Source organism: Augochlora pura, chromosome 1, assembly GCF_028453695.1.
Source record: "Augochlora pura isolate Apur16 chromosome 1, APUR_v2.2.1, whole genome shotgun sequence".
In the NCBI taxonomy this organism is placed as follows: Eukaryota; Metazoa; Arthropoda; class Insecta; order Hymenoptera; family Halictidae; genus Augochlora; species Augochlora pura.
Genome location: NC_135772.1, coordinates 17,042,803 through 17,065,729, shown reverse-complemented (window position 1 = coordinate 17,065,729; position 22,927 = coordinate 17,042,803). Strand labels below are relative to the sequence as shown.

Sequence of the window (22,927 nt, the reverse complement as noted above, 5' to 3'; positions counted from 1 at the left end):
GGCTCGCCTCCGCTATTATAGTAAACCACGATGATTGCCGGACGCGAGGAGCGATGTCCATCATCGGTCAGATGTACAAAATGATATCTATTTTCCTTCGGCCACGTGCCGGTAGTCTGATCCTCGAGCAGACAAGTGGAACGGATGCTGTCTCGTGTAAGGCCAGTGGAGTAGGGTTTGCTCCTAATCAGACAAGTGAAATAGGATCCGCAACCCAGGTAGAAAAACAGAACGGAAAGGCGGAGACTATTAACTTCGAAGACGCACCGTTTTCGATGTCCAAACGAAACAAATTCAATTCCGTAGAATTCAACGTTGATTTGCCGGCGGGATCAACCCTTTGCGCTATAATCACGAGTCAGACTCGTGATAAAAATTATATATAAGATGCATTAAATATGAATATTATTAATTTCTTTTAAATCGAAATCAAATTGAATTATTTTGTTATGGAAGTCTAGAAACGGAAGTGAATAAAGACAGTAGAAGAAACTAAAATTATCTGGTTCTATTATTAAAAATATTAAGGACAAATAAGTGCTAATTAACGCAGCGTGAAAAGAGTCATAGTATAAGGGGTTAAACTTAATAAGTACTATACCTACACCATACGTCTTTAAGCTATCTCGATGACACAAAAGAAATTAATTATAATCGGCGGTGTAAACGAGATTCGAGAATTTTTACTTTCTACGGTGTCACGGTAAGGGGAGCCCATACGAGTTTTAATCTGGCGGAGTAATATTTCAGGGTACACTAACAATAAGTCTTACCCCCGACTGTAACCATTGGATCGCGAATAGGGTCTATGGTGGATGCCAAGGGGTGAGCATAAGCCGTCTGCCTGCCGGCTAATCAATGATTCAACTCGCCAATTACGAAGGCGCCTCGAAAAATATCCTCCTTCCAGCCCTTCTCCTCCGATACCTACGCTCCGGTAACGTCTGAAATATTCACGAGCCACACCTCGCGTTGGTTCTACGCTTCTGGCCTTACACAGTTCCGTTGGTTCTTCGCCCTACCCCCCCTTTCGTGTCCCCCCCCCCCCCCCTCTCTCTCTCCCCGCGACTTTCTTTTAAATATCTCGCCTTCCTACCTATGAAAACGCTCGCGAGATTTAAATGGCTCGCAAACCTGTCCGAACCCCTCGCTCGACTGTTCGCAAAAACTCGCGAACAATGCGAACCTTGCACAGAATTTTATGAAAGTTGCAACTTTCTGGAGATTTTTATTCTTAGGAAATTATAAGATGATTTTGTAGAGCTTGAGATTTAGGATAGTCTGCATTGAAACGTTTCTTCAAACTAGCTTTATTTATATTATTTTATATTGTAGTGTATTATGTTATACTGTATTATATCATATTGTATCGTATTATATTGTATCGTATTATATTGCATCGCATTGTACTATATCGCATTGTATGGTATTGTATTATACATCTTATTTTATACGTATATTTTATTATATCATATAACAGAAATATATTGAATTATTTCTATTACCAAAAGAGGTATTAATGAATAGCCAGCTCGGATTTATTAATGGATCAATAACCATTCGACTACAAAAGTAAGAGATAAAACACGTAGGAGAGCTCTTCGAGATAAGATTTACGAAAGGTAAATTAAGTTTTCAATTCAGACGATGTTCTTATCATTGACCGAATCTTCTAGATTCAGTTTAAAGAAAGAATCAACTCGACGCAACAAGTAGTTTTCGAGATCGAACTTCGCGCAGACAAAGATTGAAAGTCTGCGTTCTAAGAACAAATTGAAGTACAGTGGAACTCCATTTATATGAACTCGGTGGGAGGTTCATGCGAAGTAAACGAATTGACCACACCATTTCTTGTCTCGCTATTTTCGAAATGCTTTCTCTCTGTATAGCCATGCATAATATCGAGATATATTCTCTCTCCCCCCTCTTTCTCTCTCACTCTCTATCGCTCTTTGAAATTATCGCACATTTTATGGTTACCATAACTGACTCAATCGACTTCTCTTTTTAATTTAATTTCAATTTAATTTAATTCTATGTAATTTAATTTTAATTTAATTTAATTCTATGTAATATAATTTTAATTTAATTTAGTTCTATGCAATATAATTTTAATTTAATTTAATTTAATTCTTTCTAATTTTAATCTAATTTACAACATAGAGACTTCTCCTTACCGGTCAAATAATCGATAAATATATATAAATGAACAGAATCAAGTGAAGCAGCGAAATCTGGTTACTTCATCGAGAGGTTCGAAGTGGCGAAGATAATCACCGAACTTGCATAAATAATATAACTTCGCTCATTGCCTTCACTACTTCTAACTTTTCGTTGAAATAACCAGACTATCCTCACTATTTATAACTTTTCGTTGAAATAATCGAAGTTCGAGTTCAGATAAATGAATTTAACCGAACGCTTCTTCAATTCACTTCTCGGATGATAAGAGTACTAAATCCTAGCCTCTCACATAATTGAACTAACGTTCGACAATAGTTCAGATAATGAGAGTTCGGCAGAAGTTCATTACATCGAGCATGACCCATAATTTCGTTCCAATAAATGAGGTCCAGGTAAGCGGAGTTCCAATGTAGATCAACACTTTCGCTATCAATAATAATTCTACTGTTCATCCTCGCCGATCAAACATTTTAGGAAATATACAATTTATTTATTTTTTGATTCTACCAATAAAGGATAATAGAAGTTAATTTTTTATTCTATCTAAGTACTCAAATCAGGCGTTTGTCATTTTAGTTTGGTAAGTTCGATTATTATTTTTGCCTATGTATTTATATTGAACAAGTTAGCTCCGAGGCTCGTCCAATGAATAAATATATAAATAATTAAAAGTTAAAAATTTATTAAAACAACACAACCAAAAAGAGGTGGTATTTGTTCTGAAATACTATATCACATACTATGTTTTTCCAAAATGATAGATCTCACATTTTTTACTTTGAAATTGTAAAAATTCTAATTACGCTTTCACAGAAAATGCTCGAATAAATATCTCAACCCAAACATAATTCACAATAAAAAAATACGAGAAGGTCTACGCGAATCCAGCTCCCGTATCGCTACAAAGCCGCGCAGGTTAGTCGCTGTCAGCGATCGGTAGATCGTCGAGCATCGAAGCGCGTCAAAAAATTCGTTCTACGAGGCCGAACGTCGTCGGACGTGGCACGTGCTGAAAGTCAACGCGTTAATTGAATTTACGGGACGTCGGCGGGCGGTAGAAGTGTCAGACAATATTCCAAAAGAACAGAAGGTGAAACAAGGTTAGACGGGGCAAGTTGGGCCGGGGCGAGAGGGCGTTTCATTTTTTTTTTCCTTTTCATCCCCGACGCGCGATCCGGCCACGAAAATATTATGTTACACCTCCGAAGAAGGAATCGGAGAGGGGGTGAGGGAAAGTTTCCTCTCGCGAGCTGCTGCTGCTGCTGCTGCTGCTGCACCGGGGAAAATAAGGGGCAGAGGAAAGTGGTGGTGCTTGGTCGTGGCGTTCAAACGAGTTGTCGAGAACTTTTGTCGAAGAATGGAAACTCTTCTCTCCGCCAACCCCCTCTCTCCCCCTCGCGCTCCGATGGTTCGCGGACCCACCCTCCGTCACGGGCGCAACGGCCGGCTATCCCCCCCTCCCTTATCGACTTGAAATGCCGCGAAATAAAACTTATTTCCGAAAGTAGCGGGAAATTTCATTTGCGTCCGGCGTGCGTGTCGCCCCGCGAACGCACCGCGGGCACGTCTCGAATCGGGCGATTCGATCGGCTCCGGCTCGGTTCCCTTTCCTGATCTGCCGCAACGAGGAGAGCGTGCCAGGAAATTGCGCGATTCCGCGACTGGATTGCTTCACAAGCTATCCCCGGGTGCTTCTTGCCACGCTTTTTCTTTTTCTTTTTCGAAAGCGCTCGCACGAGATAATTGAATACGTACGACGCGAGCCTCGCCTCGTCGCTCATACGCGCCGAACCGGTTGCCGTGCATGTCATTTCGCGACGCGTTTAGAAGCGTCGCAAGTTTACGGTTTGCGTTCCCCCCTGTGTCCTAAATTATTATTCCCACTTTTTATTTCCGGCCTCGTTCCGGCAGCCGTGGCGCGGGACAAGAGGCGGCCACCGGAAGCTGTAAAAAAATATTCTCCGATTCGAATCACATATTTACGCCCGAGTATTTTATTTTTTTTTACGGCGAGCTTTTACGGCGGTGTCTTAAAAAATGCGGGGTAAGTTGTAAAATTCATTTTGCAGCGGTATTTCTAAATAGAAATATAATTGTGGAGCGGGGATGTTAAATGTAGAAGTGAATTTTGAAAGTTTATTGCGAAACTTGATTTCGGTGCTGTGAAAATGAAAAAAGGAATATTTCGATTGTCCTTTCGCCCGAATTAACCGCGAAAATGTCGCGCGCGCCGTGCCAAGAATCGCTGCGGTCGCGACGCGTGTTCGATGCGATCACGGGTAAGGAGATATCCCGGTTTGGCAATTAGTTTACGATCGATCAGATTGAAAATTTATCGAGAACGTATCTCGGATTGACGTTCGCATAGTGGCGAGCCGGTAGAGGGGTTGAATCGCAGGCAGCGCGGAGAATGCGGAGGAGGGTAGGGGGGGGGGGGGCACACGAGCACATAATAACAGGGACTAAATATCTCAGTCGTCAAGTGCCAAATTAACGAGCTGCTTCTGTCAAATTGTGTAGAGCAATACCGGTAGCGTAGTATTATTAGATGAATTATTCAAACGTCCTGCTGATTATCAGATATCAATTATGTCGCCGGTGGAATTTCGAAACGATGGTGATCGTCTCTGGAGAGTATTCGTGATTGCCGCTGCCCTCGCGCGGCAATTCGCTAAGGTTATCAAACGAATAGCCGCGACACGGTCCCCAATTGGAAATCACCTGACAGCGGGCTAAGTGCGGTCCTCTCGCAAGCGATTCGTTTTCCGAAGACGAAGACCCCAGCCGAGTTAACCGGCGATTAGTTTGCCACGCCACCGACGCGAACGTTCGTCCAGGGCGGTGTACATTAAACTTTGGCACAACTTCGATTCGAAGATTCGAGAGGATAAAACTGGAAAGTATTCCGATAACAACGTTACAGGTAAGTTCGAGACTTTCGTTGCCGCGGCACACTCTCTCCGAGCCCATCGGAATTTATAATACTTTAATCAACAAAGATTCGCGGACGTTCGAGTTCGCGTGTAACTTTGACTTCGGTCCGACCCCTTCATCTTGCAGCCGGGTCTCACCGGTGTCCCTACCCGGCCGCGAAGTTAATGAACCGCGGCGTTTGATTGCCAGCCGGCGAATATGTTGCCGAAAGGCTTGTCACGCGGGGCCAGCGGAATAAAAGATGAGCGCAATTATTTGAGTTTCGCGGGAGAGCCGGGGCAAGCCCGCGGAAAGCCGCGTCCAAGAGGATTAATTGCGGAGCGAAAAGCCTCGTTTCCGCTCGAGGAGCTCGCCAAGCGATGAAATTTGTCGCGGTCCAACGTCAAACGAATCGCACGGAATCAATTGCGACCGTCGTTTAACGCCGCCCGTCAAAAGCGCGCAGCCGGAGACGCGTGGAGTGCCCGGGCGAGCGGCGGCCATTGCCGAATGTCATCGCGAGCCACGACTTAAACGCGCTAATTAGGCTGGCCAAACGATCCGAATGTCGGCGGCTAATTGGCGCGCGATCTGCCGCGATAATGCCGTAACGTTCGGTCACTGAGCGCCGTTGCGTGAAACGTCGCCATTTTTCGCCGGGACGCGCAGCTGGAACTTGTTAGGCTAGTGGAACCAGGAACCAATTACTAGTTTATTTCCAAGCATAATTAACTTCACATTTAGCAGATAAAATGTATTAAACTTATTTATTTAATCTCAATCAATCAGTTATTAGTTAAAATGAATTGCGTGAGCGACGTATGTTTTTAAAATATCACAAAAATGATTTCAGTTCTTAAATCGACGACGCACCTAAATCTCGAAACGTAAGATGATCGATTTAATCTCTAGATCATTGTTGTCACCTATCTAGATGCAGAACGAATTTATGCACATATTTTTATGCCTATAACCTGTAAATTTTACGAGACATTATTACTAATAATATTACTATTAAAAATATATGAATACAGTTCATATATGTTCATATGAATCAGTGATGAGGATCTTCTTTCTTAACTCGAATTCTTTCTCATTATAAATTATTGAAAAAGGTCGATTATACTACAACTATCTTAAAAATCGTAACTGCACAATTATTTTCAGAAATATTATTATATAGTACATTCAATTCATGCAAAAAAATGTTCAAGAAAATTTCATAAATCCGATAAGTGAAAATGGAAAAATCAAACTGGATACCATATTATACACCTCCACCCTATTAAAATCAGCACGGCCGACCGGTCAAAACAATTTAAATAAGAAATAATTAGTCTATTCGAATTTCCCAGCCGAGCGATCCCTTCGTTTTTATACGAACCGCTGAACGAACAAATACAAATACTCGCGCAGAACAATCGCAATCAAGGATCCGCGCTTATTACGTGAAAGGGAGGAATTGTCGGGAAGCGAAGGGCGTGCACAGGCGGCTCTGTATCGGCGAGGTCGTAGCACTTCGACAAATTTACCTCAGTTTAATCATAGCCGAATGGACTCGCGCGGAAGCCGCGGATTCATAATATTATTCGAGTCGATTGACATCGGCGAAACGCATTGGATCGAGGCTGTTGCAGCCGCGGCCGATGCAATTACGCGAGAGAACGGTGTTTCGGATCGCGACGCGCGTGGTTCGACGGATCTCGCATCGTTCAACGGATCTCGCATCGTTCAACGGATCTCGCGTGGTTGGATCTCGCATTGTACAACAGATCTCGCGAGGCCCCGACGGAGGATCGAGAATCCTAAATCCAGGACGCGCGGGCTCGCGATCGAGGGCCGCGGGGAGTTGGATCCCCCCTTTCGCGCCGCGTCGGATAATAAAACGTTTAACACCGAGATTTTCCGCGGCGTTCGCAGCCCTGTCGCGAATTCTTTTCCGATTACGAATGACTCGGTGTTTCTTTCCCCGGGACCGAGACGAAGACAAATGATCCCGGCCCGAGGTTAACCAAGAATTTCAATTGGAATCACGTTCCCCCCCTGGGGGGAGGGGGAGGGGGGAGAAAGGAGAAGGCCACGGGCTTACCTTGTCTCGAACAGGCGGCTTCCCTTCCTTTATTTCCTTCTCTCCTCTTCCGCTTAGTTCGTCGCCGCGCGCCTCCCTCTCGCGAGACCTACACTCGTACGGAATTTTGAAACCACAACCGAAAAGATAGAAAAAAAAGGCCGAACAGGGGACTAAAACATACAGAGAGAGAGAAAAAAGGGGAACACAAAATATATATATAAACTGTCACTTGAATCGATTTTGTCACATGATAGTCCCCATTCACGTCGACGTTATTTACTGGACCGTCGCGTCATGGTAACGCGAGCGCGCTCGCGATACCGTGCGAACGTGTGCGCGCGTCCGTCCGTGAGACCGTCCTGAACGCCGACAATTATCGAACGCGCCGGATCTCGAGAGATCGACGGGGGGAGGGGAGGGGGGACCGGCCTTAAACCGGGTGCACAAACCGATGAGAATGCTCGTCGAATCGGTTTCACAGCGAAACATCGGAGATCACGAGACAATAAATAGCGAAATCTATGCAGCATTACAAGACCACGTGAAGGTAACAATAATCTAAATAATTGTAAAATAATCTGGAATCCGTAAAATTCTGAGTCTTGTTTATAAAAAAATAATAATTTTTACTTGTCTTCTAGCTTTTGCCAAGGACGCGGATTATTTCCCTTATTCCCGTATGCGCTCGCAATAATTGGAGGGCACGATGTAAAGTGCAAAGGGGGTGGGGGACCGCGGCGAAAGGGATTCCGAGATAAGTAAAAAAGGGTTGCGGGTATTATGGGGGCAAGAAGCCGGGGCAGATGGAAATCTGGAAGTTCGGAAAACGCGGAACAGCGGACACGAAGCTCCATTCTACGGTGCTTTAAGTTTGGCCGGAGAGAGACTCGCCCGCAGCAAGCGTTTTACTAAGCATAAGCGTTTGCATAACCCAAGATTGACTTTAAGTTCCCTAACCACCCTCGCCGGCGGATAAGCGAACTTCTAGCTTATGCGACGGTGGAACCAATGAAAGCGTATGTTAAGTCGCAGCTAAGCAAGCCCACTTGCGCAACTTCCCGTGTTCCACTTACAAAATACCAGGCTCTTCGATTACCGGGATCGCGTTTTCCGCGAAAATTTATCTGCGCGGGCTCGCCGGCGCCGGGGCCGGCCTTTGTCGTCCGATAATAAAACCGAATTGTTCGAATGCGAAATACTAATAGCCACGCGTATTGTTCAATTACCGACTCCATTGTCCCGAAAACGTGTTATTATATCGATATAATAACTACCACTAACGCGGCCCGGTTACGATACAAGTGCCGGCTAATAGACTGTATTAATTTAACAAGACAGATGATTCAGACGAGCGCGATGCATGCATTTACACGGGGACTGATATAAATATAAATATTCGGACGTATAGAACCTGAAAAATGTGCACAGTAAAAATTTTTCTAGTTGAAGGAATTTTTTCTATTTCTTCTTCTATTTATTTTAATTAAATTTCAGGCCTGCCCCATTGGTCTATTTGTATAAACATTCAGGGTTCGGTGACGACCGTTCGTTCATTTTATATCGAAATGAAGCTCAACATTTCTCTTATCAATATTCGTCGAGAACGATGAATTGTTTTTCGCGTTCCGAAATTCATTAAATAGAATGCTAATCAGAGCAACTGTGAAAGTAATGACGGGGTAACATTGTCTGGAGGGATGTCGATTAGGTGATCCGTGACCCGGAGGATTCTATCGGCAATTTCGAGAGGCTTCGAATTGGCCGACAAAGGACATAATAAATTTGATCGCGGAACGTGGATTACGGCGCGTAGGCGTATTAATTCGCGACTAAAGCGATATTCTCCCGCAAACTAAGGGGTGCCCCATTTTCGTGCTGCCAAAACATCCCCTCAGGACATTTAAATCTTCGCCCGTTGCCGCAGAGGGGCAGGGGTACGCGCGAATCCGTGTAATAAAATTATTGTCCTTATGGCTGGCTCGAATCTGAGCGCGAATCAATTTTCTGGACTTCGCGAGTGTTATTATATAAAACAAATATTCTTTATGCGATCAGACATCTCTTTATAAAAACTTGAAACTCCAGAAGAAGATCCGCGACAATTAATTCCGACATCGTAACTGTATCGTATAAAATATCCGTCGACGAATAAAATGCGAGAACCGATTTACAATATTACGGCCGAATATTTCTGGCGGCGGCCCAGCGCGACGTGTAACGCGGCTATTATTCGATTACACGCCATAAACAAATGTAGAAATCGCCATTCGCTGTTAGTTATTATTTAGCGCCGTTAATATTATTGGACGCAATTATAAATAATTTTCACCGGCTATTTGCATCGATTGTTCCCGTCGACGACGAATAATTAATTTCTATCTACTACATATTCCGTTTAGTAATTATATTCGATAATTGTCATAGCGTTCAATTTATTATTAATATATGTCAAGCGTCGTTCGTGCTTCCCTAGCTCGCCTCGATAGGTGAAGATTAAAGACTGCAATAACCGGGAATTACGTTCACGGCGTGTGTCAAGCGGTTTTCGGTTTTCGGCCGAATTAATCGATAAAGTTGCGACGGCCCTGCCGCGTGAACTCGCGACGAACGCCCGCCGGTTCCGAAGAAACCGTGCAGCCGCCGCGATCATGAATTTTCTAGAGGGGGCTTGTTCTACATGTTGCCGAACTGCCTCCGTACATTGTCAGTGGCCGCTTGCATAAACGATGGATTTTAGAGGCTGCTACAGGTAATAATCCAGGGGGTTTAGAGCACGGCCGCTGGTTAAGCAATAGGACCCGCAGGACCGTCATTTACCAGAAAACCGTTCACCCAAACAGTGTGTCTCGGTTCTCTGCTTACTCTCTCTATCTCTATCTCTATCTCTCTCTATCTCTCTCCTCTCTCATCCGCCGGCTCTCCGCGCTCGAGTGCCGTGAGACGCGAGGAGAGAGGGAGCCCATGCATGAACCACGCGCGACGATCTTACTAATACGATCTATCCTTACTTTCCCTAAATCAACTGGGAGGGAACTGTTTACAGATTAACAAGACCTAAACTCGAGACTTCGTGCAAACAGATAAACACCGAATGGATATCAAACCGCGGGGGCGGATTCGCTGTTGCGAAAATTTATTTTCGCCGTTTTCGCTGCCGTGGAGGAAACGGGTCGCCCGGAAATAGATCATCGATTGACTCGTTCTCGATGGTCACCGAAATTTCTTTCGGAAACAGGCCCGGTGCCCGAAAATCGACGATTACACGGCGCGACCGTCCGGGCGCGGGCCTCCTGATCGTAATAATTCCGACGGCGGCGCGGGTCCGGCGAACTCGTTAACTTTGAGAAACGAGCTTCGCACGAAATCCGATCGCTATGTCCGACCAATAATTCCGGAAGCCGAACACACACGGGGAACGCGCGACGGGGCAATCCCGGCGCACTCGGTGCGGCCAACGGAGGGGGGCCCCCCGATTGATACCAGATGTAATTCGATATGACGTCATTGAGCCATTATTCGGTGAATTTATAGCGCCAGTTCGCCGGAGAGTTTGCGGAGACATTGTAGCATCGTGGGCGGGGGGGATTAATCGATTACAGGAATAAGGCATGTTACCTGGGATAACGGCGGCAGCGTCGCGGCCGTGTGTGCAGGGCCGCGTCGAAAATCGTGATACGTAAACCGGCGGTAGGTTGTTTGGCAAACAACAACGATACACATTTCGCTCCTACGATGATTACTTCTCGCGGGGATGGCGAGGCGCGGCGGCGGTGGTGGTGGCTCCCCGTAACGAAAACGGCAAAAAAGAACACCCGGCCGCCGCCGCCGCCGCCGCCGCTCGCTGCATTGTTCATCCGATTTGCGAATCCGGAACTAAAGCAAACACGCCGTTAGGGATTCTCGGCCGGCGCGCGATGAGTTCTGGTACGGTATTTGTGCAGCAATTATATCGATTACAGTTCAATAGTTGGGTAACAAACATTCGATTACACCGGTCGCGGGGCACGGGCAAATCGTCAATAGACAATAAATCGTTAAGCAAAGTATAGGACAGCCGTGCACCTGTTGCCGCGAAATAGTTTATGGATGTCAAATTATGCGAGCCTTATCGCTGCTTAATTAGGCACGAGTCGGATGCATGTCGTGTATAATGGAATCGATCTTGGAAAAAAGCTCAATTAATAATTCTAGCTTTATTGAAAAATCGAAGGTGAACTTTTCTATCAAGTATAAATTATCGCTTAGAATTGACATCAATTAGAAGTGTCGTTGCAAGCGATACCTGTTCGAATTAAGGGATGCATCGAAAATATAAAATGGCGAAAAAATCCGCAACCTTGATTAATAATTTGAATTTTATAAGACAAAGCTGGTCTGTTCGATCACTCTAAATTGTCACTTGGAATTAATACGAATCGCCAAGGTCTTTGAAAGCAGTACCTGTCCAGGCCGAGTGGTCTATTAAAATTATAGAACGGCATAAAAATACGCAATCGATGCAGACGATGAAATCGGATTCCCCCGAGGGAGAACAGAATAAATGCATCGATCCCCCACCACCGGCGCGAATTTCATCCTCCGTAATGGTCTCTTTTAATCGGCGTCGTCTTGAAAATCCGTTAGCCGATAGTTGCACACGTGTACACCGGTTAAACCGCTTTAAACGTTGGTAAGCTGACGCGTCACGAGCATTCATATATTAACTATTCCGCCCGTAAATATTTTGCGCTCGGTCTGTATTTACTAGGACGTTAATTATCGGATGAAATTGGTAACAACGTTAATTAATCATCATGGAACCGATTACAGCCGCGGGGTGGCGATCTTCGAAGATGGGAATATTCGATAATTTTATATTCGGCGTCGGCCGGGAAATCACCCGCTAGCCGGCGCCCCGATATATTTAAATAATTCCCGGTGATGTGTGTTCTACGTTTCGGATAATCTACTTATTCGAGACGGCGGCCGGGGCTTAAAGCACGAACAAGGCGTACGTCGGAATAAATAAATGATAATAGAACGCGGAATGCGTGGACGAGAAAATCTTGTAAGGAGAGAGAGAGAGAACGAGGATGGATCGACCGCAGTGATCCTTCAAGTATCCTGCCTTCAGGCTTTGACGGGTACCTTCCATTACCGGAACGAACGCGCGAAGAGAACGTCAAAGATGTCTGCCGGGTGGAGGGGTTCAGGCCGATGCCGGTACGTTGATCTTCGTCTACCAACTTCGCACCGACGGAAACACTGCAGGCCGGCGAGGCTTTATACGCGATTCCATTTCTTCGGGGGAAAACAAACAATAATCCTATCGGGGAACCGCGCGGAATCAAACACAATATTGCAACGAACCGCGCAGAAATTTGTCTCGACGCTTTTACCGAAACTGAGAAATTTACTTTCCGTCTTCAGACTTTTGCTATAATTCGAGAGCAATGTGGCAGCTTTCGGAATTAATCACTGTCAATTGCTGAAAATATGGTATAATTTCTGTAGAAATTATATTTCTTGTTCAGCGCGTAATTTAGTTAATAATGATCAAAATTCTGGAATAAAAACAGAGTGGAAGTCAAAATGGAAGTGATGAGAGTCAGAAGGCGTTGCTTGTTTGCAATCGGCCAGGCTCGAGTACCTTGTTTTCTGGAAATTGGGGACTAATAGGGGGGCGATATTTCTGCAATAAAGGAAACGCGTTTATCTACTTCTGTGCCATCTTTTGAGCAACAGACAGTACTAATATTATATTCATAACTAATGCCATAATTATATGGTATATAAGAACAATTGTATTGTTTCTCAGCTGTTCCAAATCTATTATTGAAAAGTCACATATTGTAGAATAATTGGATTTTATAGAAAATTCTGATTCTGACTGATCATAATATAGATCCAACAGGGTCCATACTATGCTTTGTTCTATAAAGTACAACCTTAAAAATGGAAAAATTTACTAAATGTTCCACATATCTAAAATGAACCTACGAAGTAACATAAAAGATTGCGAACTGGCCATTAACAATTTTACAAAGAATAACATGGAAACACCGCAAAAGCGAAGTTCCCAGAAACTTTCGCCTCGCAGAGATCCGAGCCATAAAGATTGTAGAAATAATCTCCATGGAGGATCCGTCGAGGTGTCTGGTCTATTTTTCCGCGGCCGTCGGCGGTACGGTTCGTCTTCTCGACGGTGAACCATCGTCGAACAACTATTTCGGGGTCGAACCCTAGCGCCGGATCGGTCGGACATTGATTTCTCCGTGCTTCTATCCCGGCATCCCCGGTATCGCGGCGGAAAGAAAAAGGCGAGAAAGCAGCCGCGCCAGAAGCATAACGCATTCTTCCGACACGAGAGACATAACTCGGTCTGACAGGTGGGCTCCATTATCTGCCAGAAGAAGGAACAATACGTCTTCCCCTCTGCGCTCGACATTCTCCATCCCGGATCCCGCGCTATTCCTAGTTATCCATCGTGCTTTGGGGATCGATAGTTACGCCGGACCGACTCTGATTTCATTATTTACAACCATCGCCGATGACGAACGGGTTTAATAGCACCTTTGGCAGCAATCAGACGTCGTCTGACGTCGCTTGGAAAATTTATACCTTGGGGGGCTGCGACTCTTCATTAATATTATTGTCCGGTCTCGGGGAGGAATTGGCATCGAGGAACCAACGGGAGAATCCTTCAGTTTCTATGTCGCGTAATTAGGGCATCGTTCTGTAGAAAATGGTTTCGAAATGGTTTCACATAGGTATCCCGTTTAGAGGAATCCACCAGTTAAGAAATCGCAGATATAATCGTCTGCCAGACAAGTCTGTCGCGTCTGGGTAAATTCTTTATTTGTTGGAAGTCGATATCGCGGATACTTGCGACAAGTGGTTCGATAAAATCAAGTCGGGAACTCCTTTGACAGAACTGGATCAACGATCTCGCCCGAAAGAAAACATCGTTGTCAAATAAATACGCTGTCGCGAGATCCTCGATCCCCTATGTGCAGATAATCCTGCAGATAATCCATCGAGAACGTCGAAAGATAAAAGCGTTCGTCCGACGATAGTTTTCCGAGATCAGGTTCAGCAGAGGATCTCCAGTAATTAGTTGGAAAGTCGTCGCGACGCAGGGACACGATCGGTTTCCGTTTCCGAATGAAATTTTGAGAGACCCGCCGCAAATAAGATCCGCAGCTCGTATTTGTTTCCTCGGCGTGCACAAGCCCGTCGCTGACACGGCCGCGATGTCCCCGAGGATATAACCTTGTTGGCTGGCGGTCCCTTTGAAGTATTGGCCCCAACTTCATTTTATCAGGAAATGCGCCGTAAGGGATCTCATATTGCCGAAGCGGTAAGTGTACCCGTGAGCTCCGGCGTGTGTCCCACGATCGACGGACGGCCAAGTTGCCAGCTTGTTTCTCATTTCTGGACATCTCCACGCGCTGGGAATATATCCTTTGATTTCGATATTCATTGTGACCGGGGAGAGCCAACCGACCGAGCTTCGTCGTCGGACCCTGCGCATCTTTCCGCAGCGTTCCTAGACGTCGAGAACGGAAACGAGCCCCCCCGCCTCGTCTTCGCTCGTATTCTCTCGAACGACGATCCCGCGTAGGAACGACTGCGGCAAATTGATCAGGCAAAGAGCTGTTCGTTGTTCAGCGGGGAGGTCGCGAAGCGCAAGGGGGAGAGAGACCAGCGCGGAAAACGTTACCCGTATAAAACGATAATAACAGCGAGCCTGTCGTAAAAAATCTCGACGAACCGGCATCGTTTGCCCGACGCTGCCAGCGAAAAGGCCAGCGAAATGTTTACGGCGGAGACCGAAGGATACCCGTGGAACGAAACAACTCGAACCCCACCCTGTTTACTTTTCGTTTCCCGGCGGCGTGCAGCGGGGACAGGGAGGAGGAGGAGGAGGAGGATCGGCCTCGCCCGGTGGTAACGAGAAATTTTCATCGCGGAGGTAGAAATAAAAATGGTTATTGAAATTTTTTCGAGGACAACGAGGGAACGCCGGGGGCTTTCGGCCAACCTCAAACCCTCTCCTCCCCTCTCGAACCGACATCCACGGAGAACCCATTCTTCTGTCCGGGATCCTTCGGTCCAGGATTGAGTCGCTAAGGTATTCCTGTGCGAGCGACGCGAGAATGTCTCCCTTTCTTCCGTACCTTTGTCCGCGTCCGCCCTTCTCCTTTTACCCTCTTCCCTGTTTTCAACGCGATTACCGGCGAGACCGGCGCGCGAGACGCGACGGCTAAACGTATTGCGACGGACGCGACGGAATTTCCACGGCGACGACTCTTACAGCTCGAGAACACCGACCAATCTCGTGTAAAAGGCGATCGCAGTGATCGACAATGCGAACGATTGTTCTTCCAGAAGGCTTTCCGGCGAGCCGATTTAATCCGAGCGAGACGCCGTGAACTTCCATCCGCGGCAATGCCCGTGCGATGCTTGAAAATATTCGATCAAAATCCTGAATGGCGATCGGTCGAAAAATAATTTTACGCTATAACCGGTCCTTTGAATTTTTATTAAAGCTACGTATTAATTGTTTTCTATTGTATTCTTACGGTACATTTTTCATTTAAAAGTTCTTTCCTGTAGAGAATACTTTTCTATACGTCGACTAAACTGTAGCATTTGTCGACAGTTCTTTATAATTTAATTCTCTATAATTTCCCTATAATTTAATTCCCTGTAATTTCTCTATAATTTAATTCTCTATAATTTCTCTATAATTTTTCTATAATTTAATATTCTCTCTGATGTTTTTATTCTCTATATACTTCGATACTCTTGGAATCAGCTTTACCGTTTCTCCTTTCTGCAAAGCTGCGGTCAATTATTTAAGTCCCTAACAGTTCCTCGAACATCGATTGAAGATGTTTTTAAATTGTTTCCAGCATCAAGCAGTTTCACTTTCCCACAAACCACATTTTAAATTTACGACATTAAAAACTTCTTCCCTTCGGAGAATACTTCTTTAATCTCGACTAAACTTGAGCATCCTTTAACGGTCCTCCATAATTTTTAATTTTCTCCGCGATGCTTGTAATCCCCATAATTTCCTTGCTCTTGGAATTAGCTCCACTATTTTTCTCCAACGCGAAGCCATTTTATCGTGTTGTCTAGTAAACTTTCGATCGCCTCGCGCGCATATTTCGAAATCCGTTTGTTCACGATATCCAAGTTTATTCCACCATTCAGATGCGTCGATGTATTCCGAAGATAAATATTGTCCCGCGTTTTATCGATCATACTGAGCGTAGTCTTTTCGATAATTGTTCTAAAATTACCCTAAAGCGTGCGAAATTTATGGATATGCGATCGCAAGCATTTCGACAGAAATCATAGAAGAAGTATTTTACAGGTTAATGTTCTAAATAAATTCACCCTCCCCCGCGTTACCCTTCTATTTCATAATGCGATCGACGTCTAATTCCTTGCATTCGAATCTCGCGAATTTCCCGTGTCTCTAAACCGCGAAAGTAATAATTGAGACCGTCGGGCACGCGCAAATTGACGCGCATCTAATTCGTCGCGTACTCGTCGCGAGATCGATGCCTCGGCGACGGAAATGGAAAACGTTAAAGATCCGATAGAGACACGCAACGATCCATTATTCATGCGGGACACTTTGATATTTGATTTCAAGGTTTGACATGCCTGACTTCGGGATCGACATATTCTTCCAGACGTCCCGCCGGAAATATTTAGCGGCCGCTGTTATATTCATGCCCGCCAATCGGTTTCCGACTTTAACATAAATAATCCGCGGCGAATAAAACATCGTTTATAGGATGCCAATGAAAAATGTACGCCGATCGACCGATAACGGTTTAATAATGAAGGGGGCCGCGGCCGAACGGAGGAATTTCCAATGGCGGATAAAACAGAGCCATCGAAATTTCAATCGGCGGGCAACGAAGTCCTGTTAACAAAAGGGAAAAAAAAAGGAGAAACTCGGGACCCGAGACGAAACGGGGCGATGTTTCACGGACGGGTCCGGAATGATCTGTCGCGGAGAGGCGCGCCGCGAAGATTTATACGTAAAGATTCGCGGCCGGTAACCGAATATTTCGTGCGGAGAAATAATCTGCGGGGGATCGATCGGCCGCTCGCGGTGTTCGGCGCCGCGCGCTGGTCGCGTCCGCGTCGCGCCTCGCCTCGCAAACGGCGCCGTCTGTAACGAGATTTTGGCAGTCGGATATGCGCTGATTTCATTCGCAGATTCGAGTTTCCTTTGTTAGCCGGTGACACGCTGGACGCCGACCGTTTCGTCGATCGCCCGGAGGCGGCGCAGAGGGAGCCGGGGGCAAGACCGAAGGTGACAGGTCGTAAAGGCAGGTCGCGCGCCGCGGAACGTCTGGGCGAATTTCCTTTGACGACGCAGTCGACCGCGCGTCAAGTCGACCGTGCCGAAATCTCCGAGTTACGCTATTAATTACTTTTAACTCGATACCCCGTCGAGCCGGGGTCGCGTCTCTCTCTCTCTCTCTCTCTCTCTCTCTCTCTCTCACTCTCTCTCTCGGTATCGTACATTCGCGCGTCCGCTCCGCGGCGGTGAACGCTAAACAACCGTAAAATCCGATCGGCCGGTCATCGATACACCGGTTTTTTGAAACTTTTTGCCCCCCCCCCCCCCTGTTATCGGTGCGCAGACATCCTTGCCGGGCTGCGGTGTTTTTTGCAACCGGCTCGTGTTTTCCTTTTCTTTGAACAGCCGCGCAAACGTAACCCGGGCGGATCGTGTTTGCTGTTTCTAAAAGGTTTGAAAAATTTCCGGAGGAGACCCGCGCCGGGCTAGCTCGAACTCGATTCCCCCGAAAACGGAGGTCATATAACAAAATTCCAATTCCCGGTTTTCGATTTACATTTACATTCGCGACGAGTCGCGCGCCCTCCTCTGCTCACGCTGAGTCGCGGGAAAATCCTCGTCGCGCAGCTGGAATCAAGTTTTTGCGGGATTAATCGACGCGAGCGACTGTCGGACAATTAGCGAGGGGAATAAACGAGTGTGTTCGCGGTGTTGGTTGTGTCTCGAAGTTCCGCGCGCAGCTGTCTCGGATTCAATTACCAGCGTACCAAACTTACGAAGGGCGATTATCACGGGTGAGGCACTTGTCGATATACGGGAGGTAGGCAACGGCTCCGCCAGCAATAGCAGCAGCAGCAGCAGCAGCGGTAGTAGCAGTAGCAGCAGTAGCAGCAGGCCGCAGCAGCAGCGTCGATAACAGACGACGACCACGACGCGGTCCTCTCTTAGCGATCAGTCACGCGTCATCATTTGATTTATCCCTGTATATCGAGTGCATAGGCCTTGTACCATGTCGGTCATTCTGTCTCGCGAGTGACCCCATGAAGGCTCGAGAGCTTTGAAATCGTCAAAGGAAGGTCGATACTCGTCGATACTCGTCGATTTGTTCCCGGAAAACCAGACGCAACCGAATTGAACGCGACACCACTCGATACGCCGCCGGGTTCGTTGACCTTGTTTACGATATAACCCCCTCCCACCCACAGCCATTGTAAACGGGAGACCTTACCGGCTTATAAATATTCCGGTCAGCCATTGCCCGACGCTATTGCAACGTAACGGCATTCTACTTTCGCTTCTACGAACCGGCGATAAGTGCGATACCGCGTAATCGACGATAAAACGCCTCGTCTCCCAGCCGATACTTCTCTTTTCGGCGAATCATTCATTGCTATGATTTTACGGATGGTTCAGACTTCGACGGCGGTTCGAACCCGCGAAGGTGCGAATACGCTAACGAGTAGAACGCGATATTTGTCGCGGAGCGGGTCTCGCGACGTGTGTAACGTCCGTGAGATAGCGGCCAACTAGTTGAACGCATTCGCGCAGTTGTCGCTGAGAGCGAAACGTCATGTAAACGGCGCGCACACTTCGGCGTGTTGCTCTCGCAAAAAATGTCACGAGTTACTTGCTGGTTTTTCCGACGTGCTCGAAGATTGAAATCGTTTCGTTTTATTTATTTGATTTAAACGGGTGACACCCACTGGAACATCGAAAGAAAATTATGGACGAGGTGAAACGTTCATTTACTCGTGATACGTCTAAATGAGAGCGATGAATGAGTAAAAAAAGTCAGTGATGAGATGCTATTTACACTCTTTAATATATGTTTAAAACTATCATCATACCCTTATGTAAATCTATGCATTTAAATTCGAAGAAATTTCATAGATTTCTTAAAAGGAACATGGATGCACTCGGTTGGAATTGTTTCAAAATGTCCGAACAGTCGACAAAACCATTAAAACCGTCCAAGCGAAAACTATATCATAAGTTTCCTACTCTGTTCAAAAGGATTTAGATACGTAAAGGATAACGTAGACTCATAGTCGTGGATAAAAATTGGCATGGGCTGCATAATGTGCCAAGAACCTAAACGCAAGAATTTACGCTGCAGCTGCAATGTAAAATTGTGCAATATCCAAAAATGCATGTAAAATTGCAATGTCCAAATTGTGCGATACGATTGTCCTGATTTAGCAGTTCGTAAAACGATCTTCCTGCACTAGTCTCTTTAAAATACCTCGAAACTTTATCGATAAGACCCGAGGCTCCGTAGCTGCGAGATATTATGTCATCATAATACTCGACGTATGCAACATCGAAGAACGTAAGAGTTTTCAAGAGACGGCGCGCCGTCTCGACGATCGATCAGCTTCCTCGCGAACAGATTGTACGTAGATCATCCATTTATTCTGCTGGACAAATATCTGCCGATTGCCAATAAAGTTCCATCTGCTTCTGGGATGGGCGGTCTCGATAAGAGGCGGCGATAGCTCGCGGAGTTCACACGGCAGCAGGTCCAAAGGTCAATATTGCCAGCCCGACGAACTTATCTCCGTGTCACAGGTCCTCACTTCCGATGCGCGTACGTATACGCCATCATGAGGAAAATTCCCCAGGGAGCTGCCCGTGCGTGCAGTCTTTCTCGCCTCGTTATCATCTTACGCGTTCACGCATGACCACCAGTCCACCGAGCCTTATTAAGCACGGGGGACAGTCGATAAGCTATCGCCGGGATCGTTGATCCTACACCAACCCCTCCTAAATCAAATCAACGGCGAAATTTTTACTCGGACGTTTCGTTTTAACCTTTTACACTTGGCCTGAATTCTGCGTACTCTGCTACAAGCTCTGCTATAGTCTGCGCGCGAGAAGGGGGCACCTTTGTGTTTGCATCCCCCCTCTAACTAGCCCACTGCTGTACTCGTAGGTCGTTTTCGACCAATTGCGAACGATGCGTCAGTGGGGCAGCTGGTAGAGGGGGAATGTGAACAGGTGTCTTCTTCTTGTGCGAAGACTATACTAGGTTCAGACATCGTACTTCATAAGAGATGGAGCTGTGACTGCACGTGGATGGAAGGGGTCAGTGTGTGGATTCAACACGTCGGATACGGTTAATTGAAACGCTGTCTGATAGTTGAGACTTTGATAACGATGAATACCTCTATCACTGAATAATAGTAACAATAATTAGACATAACTTTCTAGGTATCGTTGAAACAATCTTTAGAATTTCGGAAGTGGGACTGAAAGAAACTCGTGCTATATGTATGTCCCAAAAATCACTCTGATAAGTTTAACGCTCAATATCATGCATTGTGAAAAAATTGTTGAGACTATTCTAAATACTGTTATAAAACCACTATTATAATATTATTGTAATACTATTAAATACTGTTACAATACCGTTAAACACAATTATAAAACCCGCCCAGACTCCAAGCACGGTAAAATAATCCCGACTCCGCTGCGGTATTTTATTTCAAGCAAGCACTTTTGACGGGGAGCTAGGGAGCCGCAATCTGGAGCAAGCCTAATGTCTTTAACATCACGTTTAACGAATAGGGCCGCGTTTCTCGCGCAGCGACACGCGCTGCAACAATATTTCCCGGCGAAACGAGAGAGGGGTCTCGGCGAAGGCGCGTACAGCGGCGGCACACTTTTAAAAGTCACGGGACCAGAAAGCGTATCAAATAAAACAGAGATATTCCGCGTTTACGGCGTACTGATAAATTTTTTATGAAAGTTATTTCGTCGGTCCTGCCACGCGGAAGATGCAGCAACAATGGCGCCGCGCGCTGGCACGATGCACGGACCGACCGCCCGGGCTTCCCCGTACTCCCGTGGATAGCCGACGTACCGTCGGCAGCGCAACACAACTTTATTTCGAAAGTCCCGTTCGACGTGCCGTGTAATGAACCAACCATCCCCCCCTCCGTTGGTCGGTCGGAGGACAAAAAAGTTTCTCCCCCTCAAATTTTATTTATGCGAGCCAGATAAGCAGGATACCACGAATCCCACTCTAAAAGTTAGACGGTGCCGGTGCACACGGGTAGAAGGAGCCGGGATCGGCTATCCGAACTCCCCGGTCGATCCAATGGGGGGAGGAAACACCTTTCGAACACCGTTCCCGCCCTCCCGTTTCCACCCCTTCGCCCGCGTGGATCTCGGAGGCGGCCGATGGAGGCACCGCCGCGACGGCAGAAAGGAGAATAGGAAGAGGCGACGCGAGATAACAGATTGGTAAGTCGAGCCGTGTTTCGATCCGAGGATTTTTGAATTTCATATTCCGGGGAGCGCACGCGACCGCCCAACGGAGAACCCACGGCACCGTCCTTTTCTCTCGCGCGTATGCAATTCAGGATAACGGGCCGGTGCTATATTATGCGTAGTTCATACCGCGACGTAGCGTATCATTGTTCCGGGAAACAGAGGAATTCCATTACCGGTTGGCAACTGAACTCTCTGTCGAGGCTGCGTTTTAGTTGCGGTCGACGAAGCGTGTCCTCGTGCCCTCGCCTGCTCGCCTGCTCGCACAACTGCACCCTCTCTCTGGAACCCTCTTCCTCTCCCTCTCTCTCTCTCTCTCACTCTCTCTCTCTCTCTCTCTCTTACTCCTCCTCTCTCCCGCCTTCCTCCCCCTCCTTCGCTCCTCCCCTCCGCACACCCTTTCATCTCCGCTGTCTCTCTGTCTGTCTGTCAGGGCTGTTCCGAAGGGATGGAGGGCCGGCAATCTCCGTCAAATGTTTCTCTCTGTTAAATGCGACCTCGCCCGGTACGGCCCTGAGCGTGACAAACTGTGCCCCGTGTTTTGTGGAATTGCGCCCGCGAAAATAATGGCCGACCAGAGAACCCGCCCACGGAACCGGGAATTTGACGAAATTTTTCGACGCGATCGCCGTCCCCCCTCCCCCGCAATCTCAATAACGATGCGAAACGGGGAGGAGGACTCGCCGCCGGGCGAGTCAACTACGACGCTCTATAGTTTTCGAATTATAAATGATCGATTAGCCGAATCTGTTATCACTGAATTTACTACTGTCTAAACAAGTTTCACAAGTGGATAGTATTCGTGGCGCTATTTCTTGTAAAAAAACTTACTGAAGCTTCATCTAACAGCTTTTCTAAGAAGTTCTCAAGTTTCGGTGAAATAGATTCGTTTGAACAATATATGAAAAGCTTGTCTTCTGCATTTTCCCTTATTTATTATTAATGAGTATCAGCAGGTCTAGTGCCATTGCAGTAATTAATTTTTTAAATAATTTTTAAATCATAATCAGCACCGTGGCGCGTTATTTTCTTATTTACGAAAAATAAGAGAGACTGCAAGAATTAATTGTTGCTTATATTATTAATTTCATATATGTTTTGAACATAATCGAAGTTTCCGTCTCCATTTATATGAACTCCGCAGGAGACAATCCGGCGAAGGCGCAGTTCACGTA

General features: G+C 46.3%; 1 long non-coding RNA gene across 1 annotated transcript in view; it reads right to left on the bottom strand.

Moving 5' to 3' along the window:
* LOC144471311 (uncharacterized) overlaps positions 1 to 22,927 on the bottom strand; it is a 100,853-nt gene that overhangs the window by 51,149 nt on the left and 26,777 nt on the right. The gene's annotated exons all lie outside the window — the stretch shown is intronic.